Raw genomic sequence first — 9,131 nt, 5'->3', positions numbered from 1 at the left:
TCACAGTGGAGCATATTCTCCAAGTAAGGATGAATGGATATGTCAGTTTTGATTATCATTGAGGATCAGTATATACATGGCTAGTGTATCAGGATAATTAAATGGAACCCACACAAATGGAAGCAGTATACCTGTGAATATCAACCATTTTTATTGTGATTATTGCTATTCTTTAAGTGTGTGTGTGTGTGTGTGTGTGTGTGTGTGTGTGTTCTATCCATGTTTAATTGTATTTTAATGGTTGATTCTTCTATGTTTTTAGCAGTTTATCTATAAGTGGCCTTGAGTCTCATCAGAGGAAAAGGCAGTGTATAAATAAATATTTCATCATCATCATGTGTGGTTGGTGATTTACTTTTGGAACCTCTATTTCAGCAAAATGTTCTGAATGCTGGGGGAAATGGCCAAGCATGAAGTTATGACGAACTAAAACATTCATCTGGATGAACCTGAACTGAACTGAACAATATGGCTCCATCAGATTCAGAGCATGAGACTCTGAATCTCAGGATTGTGGGTTTGAGCCCCACGTGGGGCAAAACAATTCCTGCCTTGTAGGGGGTTGGATAGAGACCCTGAGACCTGTGCGTATAGGGCACTAAACAAATTTAAATAAATACAGTACAATCCAATCCAATACCCTTGTGGTCCCTTCAAACTCTCCAATTCTATGATCCCATGATTTTGTAAAAGCACAAAATTGCACTATAAACACTCCAAGCTAGTGGTTTTTGGGGCAGACATATTCTGCAACATGTAACTTACACAGTAATCACTGTTGGATTTATACTGTATCATTCTGCTATACCTCGGTTTTTGAGAGTCTCAGAAGCTGAATGTTTCAGTTTTTGAATGCCGAAAGCTGAATGGCTTTCACTATGTATTTTTCAGTTTTTCCAGTTGAACTTGCAGCAAGTCCTTTGCACCTCAGTTTCTGAACGTTTTGGATATCGAACAGTCTTCCGGAACAGATTACATTCGAGAAGCAAGGTACCACTGTATTAGTTGTCCTGCAATGCCTTCCCTGGGTTCCTGTGTAGTATGGCTGTCTGGAGGGTCACTCTTGTCACCACACCGGTCCTGAAAGACCTATATTGGCTCCCAGTACGTTTCCAGGCACAATTCAAAGTGTTGGTGCTGACCTTTAAAGCCCTAAACGGCCTCAGCCCAGTATCCCTGAAGGCGTGTCTCCACCCCCATCATTCAGCCCGGACATTGAGGTCCAACTCCAAGGGCCTTCTGGCGGTTCCCTCACTACAAGAAGCGAAGTTACAGGGAACCAGGCACACGGCCTTCTCAGTAGTGGCACCCACCGTGTGGAACACCCTCCCGTCAAGGAAATAAAAAACTATCTGACTTTTAGAAGACATCTGAAGGCAGCCCTATTTAGGGGAGTTTTAATATTTGATGAATTATTGTATTTCAATATTTTGCTCGCAAAACCCAACCAGATGGGTGGGGTATAAATAATAAATTGTTGTTGTTGTTGTTGTTGTGCTATAGGGCAACAAAAGCAGGCCACTCACTCACACACACACAAAACATTTGTGATATAACAAGTTTCAAGGTTTCAGCAGGAAATTATGGGACATGCAGAGGCCAGAAGCAACACGTCCCCCATGAAACTTTTGCAGATGCTAGTAACATCGAAAGCAGAATCACGTACATCTGCTCCAGTACCACTGTGAGCACACAACAAAAAAAGAGCACCTGGAGGACCCTGGCATAGACAGGAAAACGCCTTTGGCCAGGCTTGACAGCAATGCAAGGCCTAGCCCCCTGCCTAAGAAGCAATCAGAGGTTCGCAATGTTAGGAAACATTAGCAGAATGTTAATAGAATCGCAAACTGCGTTGCACATTCTGACTATTTATAGAGCAGTGATCCCTGCTGCTACATTATTATCATTAGATCATTTACTACTGGTAATTTAGAATCTCATTCTCCCCCCCCCCCCCTCAAAAGCTTGAATTGAAATAATTGAGCAACCGTGCCAAACTAAAGAACTAGGAGAGAGAATAAGGCAAGATTCTATAAAGAACATTATCCCCCAAGGACACCTAGTGGTGAAGAGATGCTGCGGCGAAGCTTAAGACGTACTAGGGTTTTAAACAAGAGTTTCTGGAGCGGTGGTAGCAATAGAACGGTGCTCAGAACTGAGTCAGGTATTGAACCTAGTAGCAGTTCTGTGGACTCATTCAATGTTATGGACACTTTATCAGTGGGGGGGGGGGAATGGGCGTTTTTGCAAGCGTGACCGTCGTCACGTGGACCAAAGTTGTCGAACTTTTTTTGCTGGTTTCCACCTGGACACTGCTACCGACTGCAGTGTTCTGGGTATGTCTGGGAAATTCCGGGCGCATGGCAACCCTAGGCACAGTATTGGAAAAACTGAAGGCATCACACAATTGATGCATGTACCAGCTTCGTCATCCATCTCTCTCTGCAATTTGCCTAGCACAAGTGTGCTTGGAAAGCAGGTGTGGGCTGCAGTTCTGCTGTAAGTTCAGAGAACGCCTTCGGGGAAAGCGTCAGCTTTCCCATCTGTGAAATGGGAATAATTTATCTCACCTGCATATTGTGCAAGATCAAAAATAATAAAAGAGTTTTTAGTGATAAGTTTCCATAGTGCTGTGGTGGGCAACCCAGTCGCCCTCCAGATGTTCTGGACTCTTAACTCCCATCATCTACCATGGATGCTTTAGTTGAGATTCCTGCATTGCACGGGGTTGGACTAGATGACACCTGGGTTCCCCTCCAAATCTACAGTTCTATGATTCTATGATCATACTCGCTTGCTCATTCATATGATTCTATGATCAACTCGCTTGCTCCAGAGCAGCCGTCACCTGCAAATAAACAGTCCTTGGGATATGGACTAGCACGTACCTCCTTTGTGTACGACTGTATTCACCTGTGCAAACATTTTACTTACTAACAATGGCGCAGCTGCATGCGTGCTTAAGATCCAATTATGCAAACAATCCCTTTAGGGGGGAAATGGCTTTGCGGCAAAAATGTGTTGCTAATGATAGTGTAATCCAATAGTTTTTAATGGAAAGGATCCATATTCAGCCCTGGTTTCAAGGCCCTGAACTCCTCTAACCTCAAACATATTGCGGCACAATTCCAAGCACCATAAACTGTGTATTTTTTGAACTGCCATCATCCCAAATATCAGGGGAATTGTTTTCAGCAATGTGTTGTGGATGCAATACACACATGCACAGTCGCATGTTAGTTGGTCACGCATAAGTTGGTTGTCGTCTATAATGCATGAATAGGGGCTGTCTTCAGCCTTCGACTCCAGTTCTCCTAACTCCCCGTGCCTCAAAACCCACATAAAGTCAGCACTTTTAATAATAATAATAATAAATAATTTTATTATTTATACCCCGCCTATCCGGCTGGCTTTCCCAAGCCACTCTGGGCGGCTTCCGGCAAAATATAAAATTTAAAAAGAAGACACCTGGCTACACGATTTGGGTTGGTCTCCTTTATTTGTTCCCCAGCAACAACAGTTTGAACTTAATTGCGTGGTGAGTTACCCAGGTGGAAATAATGACACATGACACAATTATTAAGGTAAATGGGCTAAAAAAAGGCCACAGCTTTATTGGTTACAGGTGATGAGCGGTAGCGGCTTAGGCATTGGTCCTAACCGACTATATCTGACTCCAGCCCATCTGCTTGAAGTCCAGGAAGGGTTAACCACCAGTAGGGGGAGTCCTGCTGATGCACATCAACTAGGAACTCCCCTGGGGTCACTGATAGGGGGTGTGCCTTAGGCCCTAACCTCCCTAGGCTTTGGACAGGGCCACGCCCCCCAGAATCCGTTAAGTGACTACCCTTTAATATGCGGGGCAGGTGATGGCGCTACCTCCCCTCTTCCATCTACAGAACAATACCAATGCCTAACTGCCAATACCCAGAAAGTTGTGACGATTTGCTACGAGGTAGGCAAAAACCAAGTGGCTCGTGCCAATTTGCCAAGTTGAAAAATTCCAACCAGGCCCCTCAACAGCAACCAACCAAGGTCCATACCAAGGTCAAAGGACAAAAACCTTATAGGGCGGGAGGGTGGGAAAAATAGGAACAGCTGGCCAGTGGCAAAGAGGGAAATCCCTGGCCGTGTCCTGCCTATATAGGGCAGGCCACGCCCTCAAACCAGCCGATTGGCCGGTTAGGGAGTGATGCGGCCGGGAATCCCTCCAATCGAGTGGGGCTGGCCTCCACCCACCGCACACTTGGGGGGCCGTGAAGCCCGCAACCCACCTCCTCCTTAAGGCCAAAGTGGCTTTCTAAGACCTAAGCATACCTGTTTTCATTCCTTATGTGTCACACTTGCCCAGCCAAAGTGTGTTCAACACCATGTCATTCCCCCGCCCCGCCTGACAGTTCATTTGTTGCTGCTGTGTGTTTTCAGCAATGCAAATTGAAAAAAATGGCTTCCATTAAAGAACAGGCCACATTCTTGTTCAACAAAGCTATCATTTGGCCAAACGATGAGTTCCAGGTACTGTGTGTAGGGTTTTTTTTGCAGAGCACAATATTCCTGGCAGAATGATGGCTAAGCTGTTCAAAATGCAGATTATAATTAAAATGGGAACCACTGAGAGAGATTTGGGTTGTTGTTTTCTTATATAAAAAGATTCAGTCACTGCAAGCTTCAGTAATTGGATAGATAGAATTTCAAATTGGAAAGTATTGCAGTCATTACAAAGAAAGGTTTTGATTATACATATTTATTCTGTGAAGGTCACCAAGCCAGGGAAGGGAGGGTGGGCTTTCCCTATTGGATGCTACACATGGTGGATAATGGAAAATTTAAAATATAATTGTGATTGATAGGTGACATTCAAAAAGTCCTTTACCAAACTTCAGAAGCTTGGTTTTCCAAAGGTCAGGGTTTGCTTGCTTTTTAACTTTTCCTAATTGCTCGTTTAGCACCAAAGGGATTTCCCTGTTCCCAATGCTGTTTCCATATTGGAACTTTGCCTGTTTCCGGTTGGGAATCTTAATAAGCTACACACAGTGCATAGACAGACCGTGGAACTTGCTCCCACCCTAGCCGTCAACTTTTCCCTTTTCTTGCGAGGAATCCTATTCGGAATAAGGGGATTTCCCTTAAAAAGGGGGGGGGGAGTTGACAGCTATGGCTCCCACAAGAGGAAGTGATGGCCGCCAACTCTGATGTCTTTAAAAGAAGATTAAACAAAACCATGGAGGGTAAGGCTCTCAGTAGCTGTTAACCTTGATGGCTGTGCTCTGCCTCCACAACTGGAAGTGGTGTGCTTCTGAAGACCACTTGTTGGAAACGGCAAGAGGGGAGAGTGCTCTTCTGCTTGTGAATTTCCTGCAGACATCTGGTTGGCCACTGTGAGACCATGGCAGTTGACTAGATGGACCATTGGCCTGATCCAGCTAGCTCTTCTTACATTATTATGTGGGGGAAACTTCACCCTCTTTTCCTAAGGAAGGCACACAGAAGCCTCCCCCTGATAAGAAGCCTTGAGGTGCCTGTAGCAGCTGCCAGTTCTGTCAGCTACTACTACAGGCCCTCCAAGTGTCCCTGTTTTCCAGGGGTAGTCCCAGATTTACAGAAACCATCCCAGCCTGTCCCACTTTTCCCTAAGACGTCCCTATTTTCATTGGAGAAATGTTGGGGGGTATGGAGTTATGCGATCCCTGAGCTAAGTAGATAACTATACAACCTTTAGAAGACATCTGAAGGCAGCTCTGCATTGGGACTTTTTTGTGTTTAATGTTGTTTTGTGTTTCTATATATGTTGGAAGCCACCCAGAGTTGCTGAGGCAACCCAGTCAGATGGGTGGGGTATTATTATTATTATTATTATTATTATTATTGAATAGGGTGTCCCCATTTTCATCAGATAAATGTTGATGCATATGGGAGTGGGGTATAATTCCCAAAGTGGCTTCCAAGTTATTTACAAATATAAAGTAAATTTTAAAAAACCAAACACATAATTATAATGTACAATAAAACAATTCTGAACATTACAATAGGTAATTCCGCAACTTAGGAACTGCAGAAGAGAACAGCATTTCCTGGACCACCATGATCTAGAACTTCTGAGGGTGCTAGAACTACCAAGAGGACCTCCTCTGTTGTTCTTAACACCTGAGAGGCTCTGTAGAGATGTAAGAAGAGCTGTATTTAAGGTTTTGGGGTCTGAGTTGTTAGGACTTGACCAACCTGCGCCCATGTCTTTCTCCGTCTGGCTCATATCCACATGAAGACCAATCAAGTTCAGAGATATTTTTCAAATGCTGGACAAAATAGCCCAGAATCACATTTGGTATACAGTCATATGGGAACGCGAAGTATGAGTCAAAAGGTAAAAATAACGAGCAATTAAAATGTCACTCCCTTGATCTTCTTGACCCTAATGATGATTTGTGTGTCAGCTACACGGCCCAGGTGGCTGCTCTGTCAAGTGTGGCATTTTAAAGCTCTTTCTCTCTGGAATACACACTCATTGCCCTTTGCAATTATAGAATCACCAGACAATCGAGGGTGGGTGGGAACAACAAACCAAGAATGCTTCATAAACACCTTTTGTGTGTGTGTGTGTTATTATTGGTTTTCTGGCTGCAAGGAAGCAAGTCTGACAGATATATCATAGTTCAAGGGAGCATTTCTTTGGATTTCTCAGGTCTCGATATTAAGCTGCACCAAAAAAAGATGATTCCATATGAGCTCAGTGCAACTTGTGTCCCATTGACCTGGCTTATTATAATCATTCACAATAGATGTACCATGGAAAAGAAACTCAGGTCTTGAAGCAATAGAATGGGTTCCCAGAGACCACCATTTTTTGCTGGGTCAAGGGGTAAAGCCTGGTCGACTTTGGTGTGCTGAGGGAGAAGCCTGCAATGATATGGGGGTCAATGGAACCTTAGATTTATCCTGCAGCTCAAAATATATAATTTATTCAACAAAATACCAAACCAGAGGCAGGTAAAACAGGCGACAGGTGGCAACTCCTAGTATACACAAGACTTAGAACCTTTTCTGGAAAAAGTAATCCAGACACATTTATCCATGTCCATCCATTTATCCTGGATTTTATTACATCCAGGTTAGACTACTACATTGTACTCTACATGGAGCTGCCCTTGAAACGCCTTTTAGTGAAGAATACACCAACAACTTGGCTGATCCCAAGAGTAGACAACGTCTCACACTGTTATTAAAATTACTTCGCTGGTCATCTGCTTTAATAAAAATTTCAAAAAAATTGCCTATAGACTAGGGCACTGAAGAACCACCTGTTCCCACAGTGACCTGCCAAATTGTTGATGTCTTAATCAGAGGTTACTCACTCAAAATGGGTGATGAATAGAAATGGGGTTTTTCACTTCAGTGGGTCTAAAACATAGTTGAATCCCACCCATTATGTTCATTTCATGTTAGTTAATATATAATGGCTTCTCCCAAATAATTCTGGGAACTGCCATTTGTTGGAGCTTCTGGAAAAGAGAAGACTGATGAGGGACATGTCCATATTCAAAAGCATCTACTAGTTTGCAGTGTTACATCATAAAAGCATTCGTTGAACCCAGTCTGAGCTCCAGACATCCTTCCTGGGCAAGTCTGTGTGATCACCAGCAAATACACTATGACAGCCATTCAGCTATTTTTCCTATCTGCTCAGATGGCAGCTGTCTGGGGGGAATCAATTCAAATTGCATGCAGATACAGATTCCAGCACATTTCATCACCTTCCTTACCACCTGTAGCACCTAATCAATTTATCTCAGCTATTGGTGGAAGGTCAAATGGTTATTCACTATGGCTTCAATTCCACAACACAGTGGTGCCTCGGGTTAAGAACTTAATTCGTTCTGGAGGTCCATTCTTAACCCGAAACTGTACTTAACCTGAAGCACAACTTTAGCTAATGGAGCCTCCCACTGCCGCCGCACCGCCACCGCCCGATTTCTGTTCTCATCCTGAAGCAAAGTTCTTAACCTGAGGTAATATTTCTGGGTTAGCGGAGTCTGTAACCTGAAGCATATGTAACCTGAAGCGTATGTAACCCAAGGTACCACTGTATGTGATCTAAGGTGTCCTGTCTCAAGACTGCAAAGCAAGTGACCCAATTCCCTTTACTGCTGGAGAAATATTTCTGAACATTCGCAATGTTTCCTGGGGAGGGTACCCCTCCTTTTTAAAAAAACATTCCCTCTCATTTCTATATTGCCTCTGATGGAACAGGAGGAAGGGTACCTCAGTCAGTAAAATGTCTTGGACCAGCCCTGCTTGTACTTTCTCTCCCTTCTTCTCTCCCCTAAAAAATGGAAAGCTTGGATTGTTTTGACAGGCTGACTTATTTTATGAGTACATGCCAGAAAGCAAGCAGCTGAGAACATGCTCTTCCTACCAATGAGCCTTGAAGCAATAATGTATTTCTCCTACTATACACAACTGCACAACAGGCTGTGCATCAGAGTCAAAGCCCAGTAGCCCTGTCCTTTAGCAAGGGGTCCGCACTTAATTTGGCTGGACCAACTCAGGTCTGTGTGGTATCCAATGGAAAACCCATGGAAAACTCACTCTTTAATGCTAAATCAGAGCAAAGATCAATCCAGAAAAAAACCTGAATTGCCACTTCCTCCAACTGAGCACTAAAGAGTGGCTTTCCTAGTGGAAAGCAGCAGGACAAGGGGAAGTGTGGATAGATGAGAACTTAGGTTCATTCACTCTGACTCAGAAGGTGTCTCAGAAACAACAACTGCAATGCGGCAGCTAGACTAATCCAGGGAGCGGCTGCTGGGACCTATAACACCAGTCCTAAAATAATTTGGCTCCCAGTATGTTTCTGAGCACAATTCAAGGTGTCAGTGCTGACCTCTAAATTCCTAAATGGCTTCAGCCCTGTATACCTGACGGAATATCTCCACCCCCATCATTCAGCCCAGACACTGAGGTCCAGCTCCAAGGGCCTTCTGGCAGTTCCCTCACTGAGAGAAGTGAGGTTACAGGGAACCAGGCAAAGGGCCTTCTCAGTAGTGGCACCCGCCCTGTGGAACACCCTCCCAGCATATCTAGATCTCTGCACCTTTCTTGAAATGGAAGGGACACACACCTAAAGCAAGAACTTC

This window comes from Podarcis liolepis (assembly GCF_965112155.1).
Source record: "Podarcis liolepis genome assembly, chromosome: 9".
NCBI lineage: Eukaryota > Metazoa > Chordata > Lepidosauria > Squamata > Lacertidae > Podarcis > Podarcis liolepis.
Note: the sequence above shows the minus strand (reverse complement) of the source record.